The sequence below is a fragment of the Saccopteryx bilineata genome, chromosome 11 (genome assembly GCF_036850765.1).
Source record: "Saccopteryx bilineata isolate mSacBil1 chromosome 11, mSacBil1_pri_phased_curated, whole genome shotgun sequence".
Classification (NCBI taxonomy): domain Eukaryota; kingdom Metazoa; phylum Chordata; class Mammalia; order Chiroptera; family Emballonuridae; genus Saccopteryx; species Saccopteryx bilineata.
Genome location: NC_089500.1, coordinates 16,216,808 through 16,243,306, shown reverse-complemented (window position 1 = coordinate 16,243,306; position 26,499 = coordinate 16,216,808). Strand labels below are relative to the sequence as shown.

Here is a 26,499-nt window from a genome sequence, read left to right as displayed (position 1 = left end):
GATGCCGAAGAATGTCTGTGTATGTATGCATGTGTGTGTATATATTTACTTCTGAGTTTCTTTATATACATTATATGGCTCTAATTGTTCACTCTTCCTACAGACAATTACAGAGCTCCTTTGTTGTGCTAAGCATGAGGATGCTAGACAATGTGGGGAGTTCAAGAAAATAGAATATCTGCTTGTGAAGAGATATCACTCTAATCATCACTTAGAGTTTCTCACCTGTAAAATGGGCTTGAGGGTGAGAGCACAGCAGTGAGGGAGGAAGAATGGGCCAGAATCAGAAAATAGTTCTATTCCCAGCACTGCTCCTAACTAACTGTATAAATTGGTTCTCAGGTTGTTTGTTCATGAAATAGGAAGCCCTTCCAACCCTAAGAGTCAATAATTCCATGTACTATGGAGAGCTTTGTGAAGAACAGTCAGTGGTCCCAAAAATATAGAATATGGTCAATGTCAGTTACTGTCTTGGGATAACTTTACAGGTCATTTGTTCTGGGAAGAATGGACATTTTGGATTGTTAGAGATAGTTTTTTCCTTTATTTCTTCTTTTCTTTCTTCCTTGCTTCCTTCCTTCTTTCCTTCCTTCCTCCCTCTATTCCTTCCTTCTTCCTTCCCTTCTTTCCTTCATTTTTTTCTTCCTTCCTTCCTTCCTTCCTTCTTTCTTTTTCTTTTTTCCATCACTCTTCCTTTCTCCCTTTTTTCTTCCTCTCTTTCTTTCTTATGAAAGGAGAAGGAACATGTGCACATTATCCTCACATTTTCTCCTTGTGTTTTTCTAAAGAAGCTTTGCCAGCCCTTGCTCTGGCAATACAGTTATCAGAAAGAAGTCCCCTGTTAGTATCATGACAGGCAACAATGTGGAGACAAGACAAGTCTCCAGGAGCTGATTTTAGAATTCAACCCCCAAGCAGAAGTGATAGATTTAAAATTCTGAGCCCATCACAAACCTCTTCATTTTCAAGTTCATTTACCCTTGGCAACATGCAACCTCCTGTTACTAAGGGGGGGGGGGGAGCATTAAAAGGCTCATTTAAAAGGCTGAGGAGTCTTTTGGGATCTCCACAAGCTCTTTAAGAAACATATTTTGATGATACAAGTGTAAACAAATCAAAAGCATATGGATTGAATTTCCCTTAAATTACACAGGATTTTAAAAATGATGGGAGGGTGGAAATGTGTTTGGAAAAATATGTTTCTGGTTTTACTGACTCAGAAACATGCAAATGAGCTGAAGCTTTTGACAAACCCCCAAATGATAGCAGGTTTGTCCATCATCTGTCTTTGAGGATCTGTAGTCTTCCATGAGCCCTCTCTGGTTTTTTAACCCAACAAGCAGATATTTCTGTCAATACAGGCTCATGCAGAGAAATACCAAAACTATGCATTGTAAGTTCTACCCTCCCCTTGAGCTAAAGAGCCCTATTTCATGGGGTTTGGCAGCATGGACTCCCCTTGGACCAGTGAAAGGGATTAGTGTTCATTTTATAAAATATAAGTCTATATAGGGCTGTACAACCCAGGCCAACATCTGCATCCAGGCTGACCTTCTGTAGTCCCTAGGCCGGGACCAACCTGCAAGCATTCACCTCGTGCTTTTCAAAGTACTCTGGAGAGTCACATTGTCATCATTACAATTCCTTCATCTTCCAACACAATATGCCATATAAATGGGGTCAATGACCCAGGCCACTGACTTTGAAGGGCTGCTGATGCCAGGATTTCAGAATAAGTGAACAAGGACCAAGAATACAGACAGGAGAAAGGGTGGTTGTATCCTTATAAACATTAAGCTCATTTACAGAGCAGAATGTTGGGATCTCTAATTTTGAGGCACTATCCAATCCAGTCCTAAAAGAAAATGTTTCAAAAATCTCTAGACACTTTTAGTGTTTTCCTGTTTCCTTTACCTGAACATACAGAGTTCAAGAGTTGGAGCAATCCCAGAGAGCTTCTGGAAGATTCAGAAAGATTCTAGATGGGTTGGGAGGACCAAGTTCCCCTGAGAGCCTTTTCAGTCACTTTATTCTTAGGCAAAGAAACATCAGAATTATTTAAAGGAAAAAAAAAGCTTTGAGCTTCCATCTTCAAAGAACAATCTGGGAAAAACTGAAGCTTCTATTGAGAAAGTTTAGTTGGAAACACACAATTACAAGAGAGCTTGATTTACCTGAGGTAAGAAGAGACTTTGCTTCAGTTTTCTTTCTGAGGAAACACTACAAGCATACCCAGTGCCTCTCTTTGGACACACACTCCAACAGAGAAGTTGACATTATACCCTCTCTCCTTTTTTAATTTATCTATCTATCTATCTATCTATCTATCTATCTATCTATCTATCTATTTTTACTTCATAGGAATGATACTAGAAGGCACTTTAAAAAATAAAGGGCTTTTTAGCAAAAATAGCTACTACCCCACCCACCTTGTGCCTCTAGTGCTAGAGACTTCTGTCCCCTGGCTGCAATGGTAAATGCCTAACTAGTGCATAATTTTAACAGCACAATTTGCATAGCCTAGGCAGCTGTCTGCCACACCAACTCGTTATGAAATCCACCCCCGGCATTTGACTCAATTACCTCCTGCAGCTGTGAATTCCACAGGTCGACCACACTGTGCATGGAAAAGTATTTCTTTGTATTCATTCCAAATTTATTAGCCATTTGAACCATTTCTTTTAGTGACATATATTTTTAAGTGTTCATATATCACCATTCTAGGGCCAAGTCCCATTGGCCTGTATGTAATATGCAGTTCAGAATATGGGAGTACCGTCTTCAAAGGATCTGTATAAACTCAGACCTGGTGCGCTGACCTCCAGTTGAGCTTTGTTCCAAGTTCTCCAGCCATGGGCTTCCTCTCAGCCCACCAGCCTCACAAACACATGATCATAATCAGAAGAGGGCAAAGTACTTCAGGGACCTGGGATGTAACAGTCCAAGCCTCCAACATGCCAGAAGTATGAGTTGTGGCCATAGTTGATATACAGGGACATTCCTAAGAGGTGGGTAGATGTACTGCATCACAAATAAAGAAACTGAGTCACAGAGACATGAGGTCACCTCCCCTCAGTCCCGGGGGGAGATTATGACAAGCAGCAAATCCACTAATGAGGCATTCCAAAGACAATTCCAATGTTCATACCCTAGCACAGAAGGTTCTATGTCAGAAGGTAAGAGCAAGGATCATGGATAAATAAATTAAAGTCCTTTGGGCCAGTAGCAACAGACATTCATGCTCCCTAGAGTCCCACCCCTGCTCACTGAGTACCACGTTCCTCTCCATGTCAGGCGTCTCAGAATGCCCCCTGGAGGATACTGAGAACTCCTCTCATTATCCCAGAAATAGACCTCAAAACACATCTATAAGTATGGACATAGAGCAACTTCATCTCATTTGAAAAGTGACATTCTTGGTCATTAGGCTCCCGCCTCCCTGTCACTACCCTCCAGGTGAAAGCACAAGGAGGTTTTGCCCCCATCTCCACCCAGGAAACCTCAGTTCCTGTTCTGTCCAGGCTGTGTGATGTTGGGCAGTCTCTTACCTGCCCTCACTATGGTTCTTCTACCAGAAACTAAGGAAATATTTCAGATGGGACACAGTTCCACACATAGGGGAGAGTCCTCATGCTTCACTGGCATGAGCTATCAAACTGTGGCCATACTTAAGTTCCTGAGACTCCCGGAACTGTGATTCCTCACCTCCACCACAGTAGGGAAAACCTCTGACTTGTCTCCCTCTTCCAAAGGTTAACTATGATGTATCCAATGTGCCCAGCCCTGTGTTCGCTCCATAATAGATTCTCTGATATATGTCAGCTGCTTGGCTTTTGCAAGTTTATACTCTAATAAGTGGTACTCGAGGGTGCTAAAGATACAACAAGGTATTACATCCTACAGCTTTTGAAGGGGTAGTCCAACTAACTTAACAGCCTCATCTTAAAAAAACAGGTGTAACAAGGATCAAATCCAGAACTTAGGTCTATTACATAAACCTTTATTAATGATGAAGGTATGACCCACAATTAACTTATCATGACATAGACAAAAACAGAGCTGCCTAATGAACAGAAAAGAGATCTTTGTGCCAAGACCCCTTCCTCCCACAAAAGGAGAAGAAAACGCCAGTTGGAAGTGAATTCAATAACGACATGTTAACTTGGGCGCATCTGCTTCCACTCCATGTCAAGAAATTACAGTCCACTCTTGAATTCAGCAATTTATTCTTTTTCTAAAAGTTTCTTTGCTGTCATGTACAGGCTATGTTTAGTGTTTAGTGTTTCAAGATGGTTTTACTGTAACGGGAAATGAAAACAACTATGGGATATAGGGAACCTATTGATCTTCAGTATTTATAGGACCAGAATTTTTCAAATAATGGACCTTTGCTTTTTCAAATAATGTAGTTGTGTTAAACACATTTATTATTATTATTTATATATATATTATTTTTTGCAAATTCTGAATCAAAGTATTGTTTTCTGATGGTAAACTTAAAAATTTATTGTCAGCAATTCAGAAACTCTTTGGAATGTCCCCCAACAGCATGGCATTGGAACATTGTACATAAAAAAGGCCTTTAGTCCTTGTTTCTAACATCAGCCTAAGTGGCCTGCGTGGCCTTGTGCAGGTCACTGAAGACGTTCTACTTCATACTGATTATCCACAACAAGAGAAACATGGGCTTAGTGCACACCATCCAGTCCAACGTGGGCTTCGTGCACACCATCCAGTCCAACGTGGGCGTCGTGCACACCATCCAGTCCAACGTGGGCTTCGTGCACACCATCCAGTCCAACGTGGGCGTCGTGCACACCATCCAGTCCAACGTGGGCGTCGTGCACACCATCCAGTCCAACGTGGGCGTCGTGCACACCATCCAGTCCAACGTGGGCGTCGTGCACACCATCCAGTCCAACGTGGGCGTCGTGCACACCATCCAGTCCAACGTGGGGTGTCGTGCACACCATCCAGTCCCAAGTTGCCGTTCTACTCTCCATAGCATGCTATTCATAAGGCAACCAAGGTTTTCCAGTTTCTTTTATTCCTGACCATTAGAAATCTATTCATCTAATATATTTTATCAAAGAATCCTTAACCTGGTTTCATATCTGTTTACCCCCATGGAGGCCAAGATGGTGACAGTCTTATATTCTCAAGGACCAAGTCTAGGTAATTGTAGATTTAAATTCAGATTTGGATACCAACTTGGGCCAAGTATACATTAAAAGTAGGCCAAATGAAAGTGCTTACCTGATCTGTCTCAAAAATGAGGCTGTTTGAGTTCAAACTGCAATTGCTTTTGAGCCTGTAGCATTCAGCTCTAGGCAAATCTGGGACTGACTCTGCCCGGTTACTCAGTGAGCAGACTGGAAGAACTGCCTACACCAGGGTTCCAAACAACGGGCCGGCCGCATGCAGCCCCCTGAGGCCATTTATCCAGCCCCTGACGCACTTCCGCAAGAGGCACCTCTTTCATTGGTGGTCAGTGAGAGGAGCATAGTTCCCATTGAAATACTGGGTCAGTTTGTTGATTTAAATTTACTTGTTCTTTATTTTAAATATTGTATTTGTTCCCGTTTTGTTTTTTTACTTTAAAATAAGATTTGTGCAGTGTGCATAGGGATTTGTTCATAGTTTTTTTTTTATAGTCTGGCCTTCCAACGGTCTGAGGGACAGTGAACTGGCCCCCTGTGTAAAAAGTTTGAGGACTCCTGGCCTACACTCTCTGCACAGCCATTAAAAAACAAACGAACAGATAATTGAGAGATAATTTGCATGCCATACAATTCATCCATTTAAAGTATAAATTCAATTTGTTTTGGTATATTTACAGAATTATATAACCATTCCCACAACCCAGTCTAGAATGTGTTGTCCCCAGTAGAAGTCCTGTACACGTTAGCTGTCTCTTGCCATTCCCACGCACACACCCCTTCCCAGCCCCTGGCAACCTAACCTCTTTCTGTCTCTAAAGATTCCCTACTCCAGACATTTCAGATCAATGTGGCCTTTTGTAACTGACTGCCTTCACTTGGCCTAAAGCTTTTAAGGTTTACCTGTGTTGCATGTAGCGTGTATGACCACTTCATTCCACTTAATGGCCGAATAACATTCCATTCTACAGATACACCCCATTTTGCTTATCTGTTCATCAATTGATGTCATTTGTACTTTCCAGTTATTATGATCACTGCCTCTATGTGCATTCAGGTACAAATTGGCCCATCCATTTTTGCATCTACAAATTTCTACTACTCTCCTCACCCGGCTGTCTTGATTATTTTGATTAAATGTAAAAACACTTAACACGCTACTAGAAAGACTCATCATCTTCTATTCTGTCACCTGCTTTTCCGCCCTTCCATGATGGTATCACCTTTGTTCCAGGCTTTCCAGTTGTCACTTCCCTTTTCATTCTATATTAAAATAACCTCTGAATTCTTGTAGATACTTAGGATATGTCTTAAAAAATTCATACTTCTCTTTCTTCATGGTTGTCTCAAATTATTTTTATTAAAAAATTTTTCAATTGCCTGACCTGTGGTGGCACAGTGGATAAAGCGTCGACCTGGAAATACTGAGGTCGCCGGTTCGAAACCCTGGGCTTGCCTGGTCAAGGCGCATATGGGAGTTGATGCTTCCAGCTCCTCCCCCCTTCTCTCTCTCTCTCCTCTTTCTCTCTCTCTGTCTCTCTCTCTCCCTCTCTCTCTCCTCTCTAAAAATGAATAAATAAATAAATAATTTAAAAAATTTAAAAAAAAATTTTTTTTCAATTACATTTGATATGCAATATTATATTAGTTTCAGGTCTACAACATAGCAGTTAGATATTTATATAACTTAGAAACTGATCACCCCAGTTAGTCTAGCATCCATTCAACACCATGCACAGTTATGACAGCATTATTGACTATACTTCCCTATGCTATACTTTACATCCCTTATGATTGTCTCCTGTCAAAACCTCATTTATTCTCTCTGACTATTGTTCTCACCATTAACTTGTCACAAGACCTCCCCTGAACTCTCTCCTTAACTTTCTACTACAAATTTTACTTCTAATGATTGTGTATTTGAAAAGTCTTAGTGGCTCTCTACCAAAAGGTTAACTGTACTAAGTCCTTTTTCCAGAGACAAAATTTGCAAGCCACAAAGTCAAATACAGAAAAATTATATGTAATTATTTTTCCATAAATGAACTGAAATTATCTTTTCATTCTCCATTTAGTCTACTGGCAAAACAGTTCATCTAGTTCTATCCAGGTCAGGTCAGGCACTTCTGTGATTTCTCAGAGCTCTCCGGTTTGATGTCAGAGTCTTCAAGGGGCTGACAGCATGTAGACTACCTGTCACAGAGGGCCCACACCCAGGCCACAGGTGACTTCCATTGTCCAGGGTTCTGATGACATGTCCTCTACCTCCACTGCTCTAGCCATGGTCACACCCTTGCTTTGGCCTTCCCTGCCTAAAATTGGCCTGCTGACACTTCTACTCTGGACTCTACCATGACGTTCAGGGCCCTTCACGGCCCAGAGCCTGTTCAGCATCCAGGCTGTGAGTCACCTGCCCACTCATCTGGGATTGCATTGTTTGGCGGTCCCCACCCCAGGGTGGTAGGCCAGGAACAGAACCCCTTCTCAGAGATAAAGCCACTCACAAGCTGTCTTTTATCTCTCCATAGTTCCTCTTCCATCAGCTCTACCAGCCTTTGTCTGGTCTATGCAGACAGGTTAGTTGAGCTCTTGACCAATTTTCTTTCCAATGTGTTTTATATATCTTAAAGTGAAGGAATATGAACTCCTTCAGGTGTTTTGTTTTCCAAAATATCAGCTCCTGGAAATTAGGAGACCTGATTCTCAAGCCTATTGTCCCTCTACAAGTTTCAAGAGCTCTTTCTGAAATGATTAGTTTTCAGGCTACTTGATTCCAAAGCTCTGCCCTTAACCACTATGGTGTGCTACCTCCATGTTCCAGAGGGTATCAAGGACTGGGAGCCAGTGGCCAATATTGAGGTCTCTCCAGAGTCTTCTGGGGCACAGGAAAAGTGACAGGGAACTCCTAGCCAGAGTGGCTCCTCTAATTACATGGAAGTTGTTTCTCTTTGGTAGTTTGAGCTCACAGAGCATTCCACACAGCCCGACCTGGCCAGGCTCTCTGATCTGCAGGGCCTTGGCCAGTCTCTGATTTGGCCTTCTCATGCAAAGCTGCCTTCAAGAGGGTCAGCAAGGTGTCCAGAGGACTGTCACACCTCAAGATGCTCCAGCCCCAGTTCTGCATCTGCTCACGACTCTGAGAGCTTAACAAAGACCTTGAGAGCCGAGACCTTAGGAAATTGAAGTCACACATGAGTGTGAAGTACATTCTCAGGAAAGACATATCACACACAAAAAAATTTCACCATAAGTATTTAAATTTGAGAGGATAAATATAAAGAAGATATCACATGAGAGCCCAATGTTCCCACTGTGTGAAAAGTAGACAAGAGAAGAACCCTGGTTCATTGTCTATCCTGTGGTGGAACTCTCAGATGAGTAGAAAGCAAAAGAACATGCAGTTGATTCCATAAAGAGGAAAGGAGAAAGCCATACAAGAAATGTTTGTTTTTGTTTAAATTGCTTGTTCCTTGCTATTAATGGAAAACATAAAAGCTCTGATTGCCTATAATCATTGTTGTGAATTCAGAAACCCAAGCTTCTGGTGAAGTTGACTTTCTGAATATCCAAGTTTTTGCTGTTCTCTTAAAATGGAAAGAATATAAACTGATTGGAGCGAGCAGAATCAGGATTTGAATTTATTCCCCCTCTGTGTGTCCTTCTAACTTCTAACATAATTGAAAGGATGAATTCATTTGGCAAGCAGTGCTGCTCAAATTCAAATTTGGTTCTCTCCAAGAAAGAGACCAAAACAGATTTCTCTTTGAAGTTAGAAAATAATGAAGCATAGCGATGACATATTTGGTATATTTGTTTGTGAAAGACATGATGTCTTGATACATTCATATATATATATATATATATGAATGTATTGAATGTCTTGAATATGGGTCGTTGTAAAAGAAAAGTCATCTTGCAGGATGACTCCATTTGGCTATATCTCTCTAAAGACTTAAGAGCAACTCTCTATCCATATTATCTGGTGACAAATCCTCTGAAATTCCCTGCTGAAACAAGTCCCATTGATAGCAGATAACCCGGGCTCAGCCTTCTTAAGTTTTATTTCGATTAATCTCTGATTCATGTTAATGATCTTTCAACTCTTTTATTCCTTCTGATGCTAGAATTGTATTTATTTATTTTTTTTACATCTTAATGCGCTTATGGCATACTTAATCCAGCCCTTTCTATCCTTGGGCAGCCATTGCCTGCATGATTTCTGAAATCTTCCCTTCTCTATAGCTTGCTGCCCTCCCTGTGTAATCTTGGAGAATTTGCTTAGACCAAACATTCTGGATGCTAGGCTTCAATTTCTATGAGTTCCTATAGTTTGAAAAAAAAAGGTCACTTTTTATTTAGTGTGTGTGTGTTCATATAGTTATTATGCTCATTCCTACATTTGTATTTAATTGTCATTTTCCTCAGGAACCACATGTCCCCCCAGTTAATTTCTAATGACCCATTTGCAAGGCATCTGCACCACAGAAGGAGCAGCTGATTCAGATTATGCTCGAATTTTCTCAGCAGGGACCACCACTGACCTAAGCGTCCCTTTCACAACACTGTCCCCAGCCCAGCAGCCGGCCAGGGGCCGTCCACACACTCAGCCTTCTTGGCTTGGTGAGCTGCTACTTCTAATTATTTCTAAATTATTTTAATTGCTTGAAGCCATTAAAAAACACACACTCAACATTTGCACATTTTGAAAAGAATTGCTGGAGTCGCCTCAGACCAACGTTTCCACTGACACAATATGACTTAGAAGGAACATCAAAGGCTTGCAAACAAGACCACTGAAAGCATTCCTGCTTCTCCGCCCATCAAGGCTGAGGTTGTGTAAAATAATGTGATTTCCAGAAGGAGCTGTCTCGCTACAGTCCCGTGGAACTCCGGAAAACCTGGCTAGGGCAGAGTCGGAGGAGTTGAGAGTTTACTACCTTTAGGGAAGAAAAACATGAAGCCCCTTGGCTAAGTTGTTGGTCTCCATCACAATAGAAAAAGAGGCAATATGACCGTGGCCCAAAATCTATACTCCAAGCACTGGGCCCACAGAGTCCCTGAGGCTTTGAGGAATGTAAATGGGTCTCCAGGGAAAACATTTCAAATTCTAAGATAACTAGAACAGGGTGATTTTAAATTCAGGAAATGGGAGATAGTGTGCAAGTATACATTCCAGATCTTCATGGAAATTTCAGCTTGACATGGCTGACTGGGGGGGAGGGGTTATGAAGGAGCCAGGTTGTATATCAAGCCTGGAACTCAACATCTGGCCATCGGTATTGTTCACACGAGTAAATGAATGAATGATTGAATGGCTAACAAATGTCGAGTTCAAACTAAAAACAGAACTAGACTTGAATTTACCTATAGGCCTATTCTCTCTTTCCTTTCCTCTTATTTGGAGTAGCAGTATACCTTTCCTTATGGGACCCAGGGTCCCATTCATCTCTGCCATCTTGGAGACTTTATTCTCCAAGAACTGATGTTGTCCCCCTGCATTGTCAACAATTATTTTTCTCACATATACATTCCATAAAGTCTATTCCTATTATCATTCTCACTGCTACTTGCCTTGGCTTGGAGCTTCATCATATGCCCACTTGAACTACTTCAATGCTATTCTAACTGAACAGGAGTTCTGACGGTCTTCTCCTCAGCCTTGCTTCCTCTCTGTTAATTTTGGAAGACTCTTCCCTCGAGGTCACAAGATGGCTGCCAGCAGGTCTCAGGTGCTTCACTGTCACTTCTAGCAGGATGAAAAAAGCATCCCTTCCAATATCTCCAACAAAGTAAGAGCAAACTTTTCTTTCACAGTTACCCCAAACATCTGTGAAATACTTCTCCTTGTTGGAAATACCTCCCCTTGAGAGGAAGTATCCTATCAACTTTAATGATCCTTCTTAGCCTCTGATAAAAGGTAAAAGATAGATTAAGGAACCAGGGTCTTGGAGGAGATATTGCTGTTTCAAATAAGCAAAAGGAATGAAAATGCTAAAATAAAAAAAAGAAAGACTAGAACTCTTGAACCCGTCTCCCAGCTTCCCCTCCTCTCTGACCTACAGCATTAGTCCAGGTGGGGCGAGATGGGAACCTACAGAAGAACACAGGTTCTGCCCTGCCCTTTAGGACACCAGCATGTGCTTCCAGCCCTAGATCCTGCAAAGGGCATCTATCTCCTAGCGGATGAAAGATGAAAAACTTATTAGCCTTCTGGTGAATTTTCTAATGTATCTGTTCCAAAGCCAACTGTTTGAAGATTGTTTTTTCTTTTTTTTCTTTTTTTTTTTTACAGGGACAGAGAGAGAGAGGGTCAGAGAGAGGGATAGATAGGGACAGACAGACAGGAACAGAGAGAGATGAGAAGCATCAATCATCAGTTTTTTGTTGCAACACCTTAGTTGTTCATTGATTGCTTTCTCATATGTGCCTTGACCGTGGGCCTTCAGCAGATTGAGTAACCCCTTGCTCGAGCCAGTGACCTTGGGGCCAAGCTGGTGAGCTTTTGCTCAAAGTAGATGAGCTGGCGCTCAAGCTGACAACCTCCGGGTCTTGAACCTGGGCCTTCCGCATCCCAGTCCGACGCTCTATCCACTGCGCCACCTTCTGGTCAGGCTGTTTTTTCTTTTAAGGTCCAGTGCATCTTCTTTGAGCCTCTTGCCTTCCACAGGGCACACACCACAGACGTTCTCAGTGACTCTCCACTAACTTTCCATTCTACAGAGTCCTTTATTTCATTTTGGCCAAAGATCAGCATTGATTTAGGTTGTTTCCAGCTGTGTAACAGCTGTGTGATTCAGGAAAACCACAGTGGGCTCAGGAGGCTGAGACTTTATTAAATCAGAAAAAAAACACAGAGGCAGGTCAAGGGTTCCTTCTTCCTCTCTCAACCTCCCCTATATCTCTCCAATATCGGTGATGTTATATACTGTGAACCTCAAGTTTCACATCTCTCCCAGATTTAAAGTTAAAGATTTTTATTTCTATTAGGAGGGAGAAGCCAGAGAGATGAAAATTTCTGCACATTCTGTTTTGGAGTTGGGGTGACAGTGGGATACAAAGTTCTCATTTGCTCCTTTATTCAGGCAAACTCTCAGTGGGCAATGTCTTTTCTCTCAAAAGTCAAGGACCACAAAGAAGTAATTGTGGGAATGGAAATGGAGCTCTTCAAATTGTGAAGGCTTCATAGTATGCAGACTACCTTAATACCTTAATAAAATGCTCTTACTAGGATCCAGAATGCATTTTAAAAACTATATGAATGGCCTTTCTAAGAGATTTGGTAATAAAGTCTCTAGGCTAGGTTGAAAATGGATTTACATTTATTTGTAAAAGGTTACATAGAAGATTGACAAATGAAGGATATATTTGTACCAGTCACTATTAGCCTAAGATGAAAGAAAACATCTTATTTGTAAGTCTTTGAGAAACATATTCATTCTTCGAAAGGTAGACACTCAGTTAGCTTTTTGACTTTCATAATGGAGTAATGGTCACAGTCAGCAGAGTAAGCAAGGTTTATTATACTTGAACTTCAGCTAAAGTGAGAAGTAAAGACTAGTCTATTGAGTTATATTCTTGTCATCTCTGAGTCTTATGTTCTTGTCATCTCTGAGTCCTATGTATGTTGTCACATTAGCATTGGCACTTTAAAATTGTTTCCTCTTTGGCAATGTCAAATATGAATATGAAAAGCACATAGGATGTGAGATGTAATGTTTCCTTAGTAGCATCTTTCTTCCAATTTTTTAAATTAAATTTATTAGGGTACATTAGTTAACAAATTAAACATGTTTCAGGTGTCCAAATCTACAACACATCTCTGCACCGTGCATTCACCCCACCCAGTCAATTCTCCACCATCAGCATTTATTTCTCATACCCTCCTTCACGAACCCTCACCCCACAATCACCACACTGCTGTCTGTGTCCATGAATTGAGTGTTTGTGTCCTTTTTGGCTCTATCCCTCCACCTCCTTCACTCCGTGCCCCTTCCCATAGCTGTCAGTCAGCTTTTTGTGTATGAGGCTGTCTCTATCTGTCTCAATTTTGCTTGTTAGTTTATTTTATTCATTAGATTGCACATATGAGTAAAAATCATACAGTGCTTGTCTTTCTCTGACTGGATTATTTTACTTAATATAATGAATTCCAGGTCCATCCATGCTGTCATTAAGGGTAAGATTTCCTTATTTTTAATAACATGTAATATTCTATTGCATAAACATACCACAGCTTTTTTATCCACTCATCTACTGATGGGCACTTGGGCTGTTTCTAGAACGTGGCTATTATTAACACTGCAATGAATATAGGGGTGAATATATTCTTTCAAATTAATGTTTTGGGATTCTTAGGATATATTTCCAGAAGTGGGATTGCTGGATCAAACGGCAGTTTTATTTTTAATTTTTTGAGGTACCTCTATACTGCTTTTCACAGTGGTGAACCAATCTGTATTCCCACCAACAATGCACCAGGGTTCCCTTTCCCCACACCTCTCCAACACTCGTTGTTTGTTGATTTATTGATGATAGCCATTCTGACAAGTGTGAAGTGATATCTCATTGTGATTTAAATTGCATCTCTCTGATGATTAATGACATTAAGCATCTTTTCATATGGCTATTGGCCATCTATATGTCCTCTTTAGAAAAGTGTCTATTCAGGTCCTTTGTCCACTTTTTTTTATTGTTAAGTGAAAGGAGGGGAGGCAAAAAGACAGACTCCCACATGTGCCCTGACCAGGATCCACTTGGCCAGCCTACTAAAGGGCAATGCTCTGCCCATCTGGAGCCACTGCTCAGCAACTGAGCTATTTTAGTGCCTGAGGCAAGGTCATGGCGCCATCCTCGGTGCCTGGAGCCAACTTGCTCAAAAGTCATGGCTGTGGGAGGGGGAGAGAGACAGAGATCAATAGAGAGAAAAAAAGAAGGGGGAGGGGTGCAGAGCAGATGGTCACTTCTCCTATGTGCCCTGACCAGGAATGCAACCCAGGAGTTACACATGCCAGGCTGACACTCTACTGCTGAGATAACTGGCTCAGGCCCTTTGCCCACTTTTCAATTGGATTGTTTGTTTTTTTGGTGTTGAGTTTTATAAGTTCTTCATAAATTTTAGATATTAATTCTGTATTTATGTATAGAGAGAATGCTAAAAATTCCACCAAAAACTACTAGAACTGATAAACAAATTTAGTAAAGTAGCAGGATACAAAATATATATCCAGAAATCAATTGCATTTTTATACACTAATAATAATATAACAAAAAGAAAAACCAAAAAAAAAATATCATTCACAATTTCTTCAAAAAAATAAAATACCTAGGAATTAATTTAACCAAGTATGTAAAAACCTGTATTCGAAAACTATAAGACATTGAAGAAAATATAAACAAATGGGAGCATATAATGTATTCATGGATAGGAAGAATTAACATTATTAAAATGTCCATATTGGCCCTGGCCGGTTGGCTCAGTGGTAGAGCATCGGCCTGGCATGCAGGAGTCCCGGGTTCGATTCCTGGCCAGGGCACACAGGAGAAGCACCCATCTGCTTCTCCACCCCTCCCCCTCTCCTTCCTCTCTGTCTCTCTCTTCCCTTCCCATAGCCAAGGCTCCATTGGAGCAAAGTTGGCCCAGGCGCTGAGGATGGCTCCATAGCCTCCGTCTCAGGCGCTAGAATGGCTCTGGTTGCAACAGAGCAACGCCCCGGATGGGCAGAGCATCACCCCCTGGTGGGCATGCTGGGTGGATCCTGGTAGGGCACAGCATGCGGGAGTCTGTCTGACTGCCTCCCCATTTCCAACTTCAGAAAATACAAAAACAAAAACCAAAAATAAACAAACAAAAAAAACCCCATTCATATTACCCAAAGCAACCTATAGATTCAATGCAATTCCTATTAAGATACCCATTGTGTATTTCACAGAACTAGAACAAATATTCCAAAAAAGTTTATGAAATGACAAAGACCCCAAATAGCAACAGCAATCATCTAAAGGACTTCCAATCACTTCTGCAGGGCTCTTACCTACCTTACAACTTCCAATAGTTATTTTTTTTCTAGACCCACAGGTTTTCAGCAGGCTTAATTCATTCACTTGAGTAAAATGAAATGAAAAAGAGAAATGAAGTTGGAGGAATCATGCTACCTGATATCAAACTATACTACAAGGCCACAGTAACCAAAACAGCATGGTACTAGCATAAAAACAGATACGTGATTAATGGAACAGAATAGAGAGCCCAAAAATCAATGCACACCTACATGGTCAATTTGTATTTGACAAAGGGTGCAAGAACAAACAATGGGGTAAAGACAGTTTATTCAATAAGTGATGTTGGGAAAACTGAACAGACATATGTAAACAAATGAAACTAGACTACCTTCTTACACCATACACAAGAATAAACTCAAAATGGATTAAACAGTTAAATATTAGACCTGAAAATATAAAAAACCTAGAAGAAAACATAGGCAGTAAAATCTCAGACATTTCTCCTAGCAATATTTTTTTCAGATATATCTTTTCGGGCAAGGAAAATAAGAGAAAGGACAAACAAATGGAACTACATCAAACTAAAAAGTTTTTTCACGGCAAAGAAAACCATCAACAAAACAAAAAGAAAACCCACTGAATAGGAGAACTTTTGCTGATACATTCCTTGCGATTTTTAAATGAGATTATTGGAGTTTCAGGATGAGTAGAAATCTGATTGTTTTGTTGGACTGTGGAGATGATGCCATCAGTAGGAAGCAAGCTCTGAGATATTTAGCTAGAAGAGGAGATGGATTTGCTTCTCAAGCCAACTGAAGCCGGACCGGAACTGTTGCATTGCAGAGGACTTGCCGAAGTTAGGGACACAGCCTGTGGCTGTGGAAAAAAGAGATGCTGACCAGCCTTTGCAGGAAATAAGCCTGTCACCTGGGGTTAATGAGAGCTCATTTTTTAATTCGTCTAGGCATTGATTTTTAAAAGAAATTATTTATTAATTTTAGAGAGAGAAGAAGGGAGAGAGACAGACAGACAAAAACATCAATCTCTTCCTGCAGGTGCCCTGACCAGGGATCAAATCCACAACCGTGGCATATCAGGACGATGCTCTAATCGACTGAGCTATCCAGCCAAGGCGCATCAACTTTTTTAAAAAAGCAAATACTCAGCTTGCTTTAAAGATCTATGACTATTTTATGAGCGAGATCGACATATGCTAAGTTGCAGCTTCCAGTTCGTTTTACATTTAGTACAGTGATAAATTCATATCTTCCTCTTGTTTTGACAAGTGAAACTTGACAAGCACCAGAAACACAGTACTGAGTATCTATGTTTTAGCCGAACTGACAGGCTGGAGGCAGTTTGAAACCCACTCTCATGTATGCAGTCTCTCTCTCTGAAAAAAAATATATAATTCAATATATATATATATATATATATATAACTTCTCAGAATTTTCTAAAAGAGAATACTTAAGCAATTCTTAAAATGAAAAAGCTTTTCTTAAGTTGCCTAGTCAGCATTTATATTTTTATTGAATGTGACTTTATTTATTTGCTAAATATATATATTAATTAACAAAATGATAGACAGCCAGCTGAGACTGTGTTCAGCCACATGACTATGGTGCCTTTTACTATAAATGACCAGTCATACACCCTTTAATCATGGTTCCCGGGCAATTACTGCTTGGTCCTTTGAGTTAGGTCTGTGGTTAGGTAATGAACATGCAGGTCAGCCCAACAGTCCAGATGGACGCTGCCTCTGAAGTCTCACCCACGTCTTCCACACCACTTCTGAAGGGCTCCTACCACCTTCCAACTTCCAACAGCCATGGCTTCCAGACCCACAGATGATCAGCAGGCTCGATTCAATCATCTGAGTAACATAAAATGAGGAGGGGATCTCACCTAGTGTACTTGCCCCTGCTCTTTGTTTCTTGTAGCAAGTATATTGCATTTGCATATTTCAGGTGCTGTAATGACTCTTGAGGGTAAACTAAAGACCAGATGGCGTCAGCTCACAAGCCAGGGGAAAGCTACAGGATTGTCTTCTGGGCAAATCTAGAAGAGCAGTGACTGGCAATTTCTCAGTTACTGTGCAGACAGGATAAAGAGCTACCCTATACCCAGGTAAGAAAGAAATCTAGAAGGAACTGTCCTCGGGAAAGACCTAATAGTACTGCTTACCGTGATCTCTGATTTGAGGTCGATTATGCCAAGCTGATGTCCAAGAAGCTGACCAGAGCTGATGAAACAACTGACACAGCAATGACTGACCCACAAGCAAGTATGAGTAGCTAAGAAGAAAGCTGCTCATTATTAGGGCTGCCCACAACATCTCGCTTACTCAGGAGGCAGTGGACCACATGGCAATGGCCCTTGGCCTTGGGCGTATGTTATTAAAATTAAACTTTGCCCACACACATACATACCGACATCTCCCTTCTTCCCTGAACTCCCACAAGTATATCCAAACACCTAAGTGTTTCACAAGGACATCCAGCTAATGGAAAAAGCAACTCTGAATAGAGTATTAAGTCTATTCTTATGCTAATGCTATGGGGATACTCACAAGTCCTCAACTTGCTTACAATCTACATTTTAAGCACTAAATGTTAAACCCAATCCACTTATCTCCAGCCAAATTTGGACTTGCAAAGTAGATTGGCATAGGAGGATTTTAGCTCATCACCATGGCAGTCCTTGAGAGCCCTTGTTGGCTTTTGAAGGAGAGTCTTAGGTGGGGGAGAGCTAAGCTTTCACTGAGGCAAAGGGGTTGGGGGTTGAGAGGCTGGGTGAAAAAGATGAAGGGATACCATGAACAATGCTGCGATGAACATGGGTTGGCATCAATGATTTTTAGTTTTGGGTGACCAAGACATGGAAACAACCAAAAAGCTCTTCAATAGAAGATTGGATGAAGAAGATGTGATACATATATACTATGAATACTACTCAGCCATAATGATGACATAGGATCATTTATGACAATGTGGATGGAACTTGATAACATTATAATGAGTGAAATAAGTAAATCAGAAAAAACTAAGAACTGTATGATTCCATACATAAGTGGGACACAAAATTGAGATGCATGGACATAGATAAGAGTGCAGTGGTTACCAGGGGAGGGGAAGGGAGGAAAAGGAGGGGGTAGGGGAGGAAAGGTCACAAAGAAAACCAAATGAAGGGTGAAGGAGGATGATTTGACTTTGGGTGATGGGTATAAACATAATCAAATGTCAAAATGATCTGGAGATGTTTTTTCTGAACCTATGTGCTCTAGTTGACCAATGTCACCCTGTTAAAATTAATTGTCTAAATAAAATTATTTAAGAAAAAGGAAAAAGGTAAAAGGATTAAGCAAACAAACAAATAAACAAACAAGTCATAGACACAGACCACAGCATGGTAATTACCAGAGGGAAAGGGGGTAGAGGGAGGTAGAAAAGAGTAAAGGAGGGGTAGATAGAGATGGAAGGAGACTTGACTTGGGGTGGTGAGCACACAAAACAGTATAGTACAAGTGACGTGTTATAGAGCTGTACACCTGAAACCCATATCATTTTATTAACCAATGTCACCCAATAATTCAATAAAAATTTTTAAATGAAAATTAATTAACTAATTAAAATTATTTTAAAATGTACTAAAAATTTAAATACCAGTATATTGATTTCCTCAAAGCATCTTCTAGGTAGCCTCTTACTCTTGGAAACAGAATATGAATTTGGGGACTTGATTTAGAAAATAACCTCTTCAGAGATGAAACCAGTTGAAGTTGCGCACTCAGTTGGATCCGGTGAAGACTACAGAAAGGACTGGCTGGTTCTAGAGCTGTGGTGTCCAATTCAGTAGCCACTGGCCACATGTGGCTATTGAAATAAAATGCTCACCAGATTCCTAAAACTTAGTATTAAAAGATGTGCAATATTTTGTCTATAATAGTTTATATTGCTTATATTATTGAACTTATAATGTTTTAGATCAACTGAATTAGAAGGATGCTATTACATTAATTTCACTTAACTCTTTTTGGTTTTTTTTTATAAATGTGGCTAAATTAAAATTTTTTTTTAAATAACAGATAGGCCTCACAATATATTTCTGTTGATTAGCACTGTCTTACAAGTATAATAATCTAACCAAGTATTAAGTCAATATCATTTGAAAGTCCCATCTCTCACTGGGAAGGCAGTCGGTGTAGGACCCAAAGCCACTGTTATACTCAGCAGTGTTTTGGTTGCTGGGAACTAACAGGCTTGAGAAGAATCCCAGACACCATGGAATGTGGAGAGTAGGCGCGTTGCAGATTAGACAACTTGACTCAAAGCCGGGAGCCTGCTCTCTCATTCTCACACTGTCTCTGGCTAACTGTGCCCTTCAGAAAGGTACTTAGCATTTCTGATCTTATTTACTCAGCTACCAGGTAAGGAATTTGAACTGCATTATCTCTAAATTCTCTCCACAGCCCATATTCTATAACCCCAAATCCTCTCTGTTCCAACAACACAGGGGCATGACAGGCGTATTCATCAATGACAGCTACTGACCAAACAAGCACCTAAAACCAGGTAAAAGAAAAGGAAATGATATCCTGTTTCCAGTGTTTTAGAGATAAAGAAATATACTCAAACGATCAGCTACCAGAGCCCTCACTCTTTGGCTTGAAGAGATGAGCTCCATCTGGGATTTGCTAAGTTGAGTCAGCAAAGACTTTCTATTTCCTTGAAATGACTTCCTGAAGTCATTTTTCACAAGGTTCCAACTTTCTAAGATGTTGTGCCATGAATGCCTGTGCTGTCAGCAGGCGTGGAGCCTGCCAAACGTGGCCTCCCCAGGAACTTTCCGCTGGGTCCTCCCTTGTTCCCAGGAAGTCAAGGACCGTGCATGCTACTACCCTTTGGGGAGTGCAAATCATTCTTTCTCCTCCTTTGATCATCTACAGTGATTACTGTGGTCAGTCCCAGCGCCCCTGAAGAGCTGGGCACCCTCTCCCCGCACTCTCATTGAGAGACTGGAGATGCAGGAAGTTGCTAAACAATAACTCTTGTGATTATTGGAAAATAAATATGCACCAAATAGGAAACAGAACTGCCGTGATGAACAACAGAAGAGGATGGGGGTTGCAGAATACAGAGCAAGTTCTTGGAGACGTCAAATCACAGAGGATCCGAAAACCAAGTCTTCACTAGGTGCCTCTCGCGATACTTGTGGTGGAACTGCTCACTCTCTTCCATGCACACCCTTTCGACTGCTCTATTTGTCATGACATCATTGAAGCCCTGCTCTTTCAGACAAATTTGTTTTTGAAGCCAGACTGAGACAATACCAGCTGGTCCAAAACATACATTATGGATACAATGTTTGGAAGAAAGGTAGTAAAATGGAACTTTCCATGGCTGTAGAAGGAATGGATGGGCCCAAAGACCCAGGTTCACTTCTAAATTGGGGGAACCGTCACATAGATATTCTAGATACTGAGTACCAAGCCTAGCTCCACTTCAATTCTGAGGACCTTGGAAAACAAGAACAGAAGTGCTGAACTCGACCCTGCAGCCCACCAGGTTTTCAGTGGAAAACATTAGATGAGCTCTTTATTTTGCAAAAGGAAGTAAACAAATGTGAGATGGAGGCTATTTCTCTCTGTAGGCCCCAGTGTTAATAAGCACAATTGCTGGTCATAGCCGAGCAGGAAATGTTGGATCAATCAATCAGTCAAATATAAAAATAAGATTTCTAAAAGTCTCATTATTCTTTGCACTTCAGCAAGACATTTCACCTCATGATTTAATTTCTAACTTGCTAATTGAGCAAATACCATGTTGGGATGAAATATTACTAGTGTTGAGCATCATATGCAAAAAGACGCTCCCGGGCCCCATCATGCTTCTGAAGAACTGGGATGAGTCCTCACCACCTCTTCCCTTTTTCACTGAGCCCAGGGACTTGCACTTGGAACGTTGGCCGTTCCATGTTAATATCACCAAACTCACTCTTACTGAACTAACGCCTCAATGTCAAATCATTCACACATTTGTGCTTGAACCACTAAAATATCAACCCTATGCAACTCCTTGTTTTTCTCTCCCTGTCCACTGTCATCAGCGACCACTAGACAAAATTACATACTCTTAATTCTTAGCCAATGGTGTACCATTCTTCAGCACTTATATTTGTATGATGGTTACTGGTTGACATGTTTATCTTACATACAGAAGTGTAAGTTTCTTGCAGAGAGGAATAGTTCCTCTATCTCATCTTTTAATTCTCCCCTGTGCCAGCAGATTACCCTGGTACAGTGCCTTTGCCAAATAGATACTCAATAAATGCCCATTGAGTTGAAGACCTAGGCAATGTTGTGAAACTTGTACACTGTGTCTTTAAAATGCAATTTTAATGCTGATTTTTGTCTTGCCTTCCAAAGTCTGTCCCTCCGTGCTCCACAGGTCTGCATAACTGTGTTTCTGAGAAGGTGCCATCTGCTACTGTGAATTTACAGTCTCTTTCAGCAAATAGGGAAAGTAAGTAGGAAAAGCAGAAACGAAATTTCTTCAACTGAAAAACTGACACAGCACAACTGTGCCCTGGAGAAATATTTTCCATCAATGTGCCCAGGCTTCAATGGACTAATTCCAGGTACACCTTGTTTCACCCTGATGTCTTCTTTCTGCAAGTCAACCATAGGAAAAATATGACTTGTCAACTGATCTCTGATTTCCTGGAGTCATGCCACATCCCTTAATCTTGCTGCTGAGAAAAACGCAGGAAATTTAGTTTGAGTCCTACTTCTTATTCCATGGGTCCATGGAGAAACCACTAAGGTTCCCATGCATGAATTTATTACATTATTAGCTAGTCTATGGACTGTTTGGGGAATACCAGGGATGCTTCTATACACATGAAGGGCTCAGAAAGTACATCTTGATAATAACAACATGTTAGGAAAATCAATCTCTCTCCCTGGCCTTCTCTCAATTATGCTTCCCCAACCATGATAGCCTGGTGTCTTAATAACAATATTAGGTCAATGTCAAATTTTTTATCAAAGATGAAAAACTTGCTAAGACTACACCCTTCACTTCTCTTCATGAATATATATTTGTGAATTGTCCGTAGTGTCTAAGACTTTGTTCTCTGGAGTCAAGCCCAGTGAATTCAAATAATTTTTCTAAAAATTAATACTAGTGAGTCCCTGGGAAAGGTACTTAAGTTCTTCAGGCCTCAAGGTCCTAATCTGTAAGTGCTGATATTAATAGGTGCCACCTCCACACCATTTGTGAGGTGGTAACACACCAGCAAGATCCCTCTTAACCCCAAAGGCAGGAGTGTGGGCTTGAGAGACCTGAAGCCCACAGTTCACTCTCTGCCTTCCAGATCCTGACTTAATAGTCATTCTTTTTAAATTATTTTTATTTATTTATTCATTTTAGAGGAGAGAGAGAGAGAGAGAGAGAAGCAGGAAGCTTCAACTCCCATATGTGCCTTGACTGGGCAGGCCCAGGGTTTTGAACTGGCAACCTCAGCATTCCACGGAAATCTTTAGTAAAAGGCAAAAGATTTATGCGATCTGAACAGAAACCAGAGTATTACCTCAGCATTCCAGGTCGACACTTTATCCACTGCGCCACCACAGGTCAGGCCAATAGTCATTCTTGAAATCACACTATCTTCCTCTCTTGACAGCCATAATGAAAGGGTTCTCACTTGTTCTCTAGAAGACCTTAGTTCTCTTGGACCAGAGCATCTGCTCTGGACAGACAAAAAGCCCAGAGAAGAGTCTAAATGTTCCAAGACTTTGAGATCAACACACCAGCCAGCTCCTTTGGAATAATGATTGTGACTTTCTAAGGTGAGAACCAAGGCCTGGTTACTGAGGGTTGTTCATTCCAAAAGTTCACTGGCTTTGCCATAGCCTATTCACGTCTACTACTGCGCTTTGCAGAGAGTCCTGGCTTTATGCAGAATGAATCCGAACTCTCTCACCTGGAATTTTCTACACTTCATAATATAGCACCACACAGTCCCGTTCCCCTGTTCCACTGACGGATAATTGACACATAATGTGGACATTAACATATAGTTTGTCATATGTCTGCAGTGTGAGACGATTGCCACAACAAGGTAACATCCATCACCTCACAGTTATATTTTTTCTTCAAGATGAGAACTTTTAAGATTTTTCTCTCTTAGCAACTTTTAAATATCCAATGCAGTATTGTTAACTAGAGTCACCAGCTGTACAGTACATCCCCAGAATGGATTTACCTTATAAATGGAAGTTTGTATCTTTTGACTGTCTTCACCCATTCTTTACCAAGTCCTAATTCCTTTATGCTTAAGATTTCTTCTTTCAAACTACTTCATTCATCGTGAATTTCACTGTAAGTAGCAAAGACAAACCAGGCAGCACCTTCAACGCTGTGCTTATAAATTTCCTTAGTTAAATCTCAAGTTCATTCTTTGCAAGTTCTGCTTTTCACACAACTGTAGTGTACAAGTCGAGACTTTTTGACACTATATGACAATGACCTCCTTTCTTCCCGTTCCCAATAACATGCCCCTCCTTTTTTCCTGAGCCCTCACCAGCAAAACTTTTAACATTCCTATTTCTATCACCATTCCTGTATGACCGTTTGTTTATTTCCTACCACATTTCCAAAAAAATAATAGTAGTAATTGCACCTCATAGAATTTTTGAGGAAGTTGCATTGGGCAGTTGCATGTTAAGGGCTTAGCATATAGTCAGTATATTTCAGTCTGTACCTCTGAACTATTGCTCTTAATAATACAAGGTGCATTTTTAAATTTTTGTAAGTGATTCTTATTCTTAGCGGAGCCTCTCAGATATTGTCTAATCTAGTATTCTGTAACTTGGAATCACACCCGTTTCCTAGGTTAGCAATGTACTCAGAGGCCACAGGAGAGCATTTTCTATGTTTACCATTTATCTTTGCAGTTTGGAGCGACTGTTGGGCCATCCAGGTCTGAACTACACTCCACTGTGTGTGAAGAAACTCAGAACGAAGAAATATCCGCTGCCCCCTTGCAAGTATGGTTCGTTTGCTCTTGGCTAGTGATAAAATAGGCTCATTGACCTACAATGTCTGCTAGATTTCAGCCTCATCTCATGTAATTCCCCTCATTCAGAAATGATAGGCAACTTCAAGCACAGGTGCAGAAAATCATGTCAGTCTCAACAACTGAACGTGACGTGTTTGCATCTGATCCCTTCCAGAGGGATCTTCTATGGAATGGGGGCCAATTTCACTCGGGAACCTTTTGAAGATTATCTCAGACTTATTCTCATTTTGAATACCTTGTTATCACCACAGAGGATCTTGGGGTGTAAATGATTTCCAGCCGCCTTTGCAGAGGATGACACAGTCTGTCCTGGGAGCTGTGCGTGGAGTGACTGTGTCTTGTTAGTGGGGGGTTGAGTTCACTGATACTTAAAAGCAACAAAGGCTAAAAGTCCCCAGATTTGTAAATTCACTTCCTTTGGGGGTAGGTATGAGAATTTTCTCACTTTTCCGTTTGTTTCTTTAGCTTCTTTCCCCTCCTCCTTTTTCTACTTTCTTTTTTAAACAATCAAGAACACGAGAAATTGTCACCTTGGTTTCTGAAGCAGAGCTCTCAAAGGCTCTTTATTCTGGGAAACACGTAGGCTGAGCGAGCATTCCTGAAATGGAATCAACAAAACCTGTACACTCCCAGGTGTGAAGTGGTAATTGCAGGTGCAAATCGGCGATGGCACGCACAACAGGCAACTGAATATAATAAGCAAGCTGCGTCCCAGCGCTTTGGTGCAGCTCCTAGGAGCTCATCTTCTTCCCTTGAATTCATCTGCATTTCTCCATCCTGGGAGGTGCATAACTAAACGCTCTTTATATATTCCACCAAGCTCATCAGTGTAAGATAGGGGTTCTGCCTTCATCAAGTCGGTGTAACTAGTAGGTGTGTGTGTGTGTGTGTGTGTGTGTGTGTGTGCGTGCACGTGCAGGTACACATATGAGTCAGAATTGCTCTGAGTTGGGTCTTTCAACGTAAGTACTGTTGTTTGAAAATTATGTCAAAATGCACGAGTCTGAATGATTTCCAGAGCTCTGGGGCCACACACGGACTAAGACAGTGAAAATCTAGAGGGTGTGGGGGAGGTACCCAGTCAGTTGTAAAGAGCTTGACCATGACTTCATGTCTGGGCAGATGAGCACGGCACTGCCCTCAGCATCTCTCCAGTCCTGTTATTTGTCCACTCATTGGGCTTCTTTTTCCTGCTTTTCCTCCTGACCTCCCCTACCAGAATGCCCACTTGACTAAGATGATAAAAAGAATGGAGAAAAAAAGCAGGGAATTTCCCATTTCCATTTGTCTCCAGGTCCAAGTCTAGGCAAAAGTAAAACACTTTCTGGGATGTTAAAGGTAAAATGACAGGATTCTGTTATGTCACCTCCACGGCAGGAGAGTGCATCTTTGCCCCTGGCCTGGGGAGTCTCACCCCCGGCAGGATGGAGCTTTCTAGGGACTGGGAATCCGGCAAGAGCATCTCACCTCGAAGAGGAAACAGAAAAGATTGTATTTGAGCAATACAACTGCAAAGGTATTGTAAGAGGTGGTATTTGTTTTCTATTGCTGCTGTGACAAATTATCACGAACTAAATGACTTAAAATAATACAAATTTATTTTCTTTCATTACAGAATTCAGGAGTCCAACAGGGCCTCCCTGGAGTAAAATGAAGATGTCATTCGGGCTTTGTTCTTTCTGGTGGCGCTGGGGAAGAATGTTTCATTGTTCTTTCCAACATGCATCCTGTGGCTCGTGGGTCCCTCCACCATCTTCAAGATCAACAAGGTGGCATCTCCACGTAGCTCTCTGATTCTGGCTCCTGTTCTTCCTTCCTCGTTCATTTTAAAGGACTCTTGTGAGTTCATTAGACTCACCCCCGTGACCCAGAATAATATCTCTATTTTAAGGCCACCTGAAAAGCAACCTTAATTATACCTACAGCCATAATTCTTTTTTGCCATGTAACATACCATATGTACAAGTTCTGGGGATTAGGATGTGGCAACTTTGAGGAGCCTTCTAGTCTTTCCACCACAGAAGAGAAGAAGAACTCAGAACTACCAGCCTCCAGAGAACAGAGGCATGCTGAACAATGTGACCATGTGGCAGAGGACAGCCTTGGCCTAGGATTTCAGCACACGCCAAGGGGCACTAAGGAAGGAATAGAAGCCCTGAAGCAGAAGCGATTTAGATTTAGAGAATCTCTGAAGTGAGATGGCTAAGCAAAAAACATAAATGCTGGCGGAGCTCAGGAACAATTTAGAAAGAAAGGAA

General features: G+C 41.1%; 1 non-coding gene across 1 annotated transcript; it reads right to left on the bottom strand.

Moving 5' to 3' along the window:
* Positions 1-22,636: 22,636 nt before the first annotated feature.
* On the bottom strand, positions 22,637-22,747 carry LOC136315777 (U5 spliceosomal RNA). The gene has a single exon (XR_010727566.1). It is a non-coding gene; the product is annotated as a U5 spliceosomal RNA (small nuclear RNA).
* Positions 22,748-26,499: the final 3,752 nt, after the last annotated feature.